Raw genomic sequence first — 1,952 nt, forward strand, 5'->3', positions numbered from 1 at the left:
ATAAAAATCTAAGAAAATCCAAATTAAACAAATCGAATTACTAAATTTTGAAAGAAACTTTTATAAAATACTATTTAAAACAATAGTGTTGTTTCATCAAATGACATGATTTCCTTGAACAAAATAAAAGTTTTTATTTTTATCATTTCAAAAAATGATATTTTGTTTAAGAATATAATATTTTAATGAAATAAAAAACCACAAAATTTGGTGATATTCATAAATAAAAAAATATTAATAATATTATATTATAATATAATATAATATAATATTTATATTATTTATAATATTTATATTTATATAATGTAATATTTAAGCTAATATTTATTTAAACAGTTTTTACATTTGAAACACTAATTTTCTTCTTGTAAAGAAATCATTTCTTTATTCTTATATACAGGGTGTCCCGTGTAAGATGGACCAAAAGAAAAATATAAGTAGAACATATAAAAGTGAACAAAAATTGTATAGGTCATTTTTCAAACAACCTCGTAAAATTTTGAGATATTAATTAAAATAGTTGGACAAATTAGAACGCGCGATGCGACAGGTGGGACATACGGCTCGCAGCGGTCGGACGCACACACGGACGCACACACGGAGCTACTCATTTCAGTATGCCAAACGGCCCACCTGTAAGGTAGGCCCGCGAGCAATCATCCATTTTCTTCACCGGCCGTGGCGAGCCAAATGTCCCGCCTGCCGTGTCGCCGCGCTCTGATATGCTCAACTATTTTAATTAATATCTCGAAATTTTACGTGGTTGTTTGAAAAATGGCCTATATAATTTTTGTCCACTTTTATGTGTTCTACTTATATTTTTCTTTTGGTTCGTCTTACGCGGGACATCCTGTATATATACATATGAGATTTAAAATTTGCTGCAATTATTACTTTTTTAAAGCAATATTTTATATATAAAAAATAATGTTTTATCCTAATCTATGTTTTATCTAAAGAGGAAGCACATTAAAAAAAAATTCTTATTTTTGTAAATACAAAAATTCAAAAATTAACAATGATAGAATTTTACAGTTTAATATTGCAATTATTTAAAACAAATTTGGAATTCGATATTTAAATGTTAATAAAAAAAAGCAAGAAGTCAGTATAGCTTATTTTAGATAACAAGGTTTACAATATTTTATGCGTATGCTGCATTTGTTGAACAATTTTCAATTTCATTCTTACAAAAATCAATTTTTACATGTAATAAAGAAAATGATAATACTATATAATTTAACATATAAGACAGAAGTTATGGTTTTTCTTTTATTATAATAACAGTTATTTTTATTAAAAACATATTACTTACCTACGTCTTTCTATTCTATTTGACAACGGAAATATCCCAAAGTCGGAGTGAATCCTGAATATATGTCCTGAACAAAAATGTTTGTAGTTTGTACACGGGTTATCACACACAGATGAAGAGAAAATTGCACTTGCTTCTTCTCGGACGAGCACAAACGAACTGAGGCTTTACATCTTTGCTAAGGGACTCACAAACCCAAAGTTTACGAGTTTAGAAAGTGCCTTCTGATTGGCTAAAAAGAAGTCTTCTGATTGGCTGGAAAGAAATCTTCTGATTGGCTAAAAAGGAGCCTTTTGACTTCTGAAGGTCACTGACTTAAGCTCGCTGGCTTGCGTTCGAAAACTCTATCCGTGTGCACTCGCTGCGTTAGAGCGAGAAAGATACAGAAGTAAGATAAAGAGAGAGGAGAAACACTCGGATGGAGTTTTCGAAGGCACGCCATGCGCATGTACGAGTTTTCGAACGCATGCCTGTGAGGGTAATATGGCCAGAGCACATATTATGAAATTCTTCGGAATTGATTGTGATCGAAATAATTTCCTTTTCTCTAGAAAAGGCAATAGAAATATATGGAATAACGGAAGTTATTCCATATATATGTGTATATATATATATATATATATATATATATATATAT

Source organism: Odontomachus brunneus, unplaced genomic scaffold, assembly GCF_010583005.1.
Source record: "Odontomachus brunneus isolate Ranch 3 - 2012 unplaced genomic scaffold, Obru_v1 Obru_scaffold_034, whole genome shotgun sequence".
Classification (NCBI taxonomy): domain Eukaryota; kingdom Metazoa; phylum Arthropoda; class Insecta; order Hymenoptera; family Formicidae; genus Odontomachus; species Odontomachus brunneus.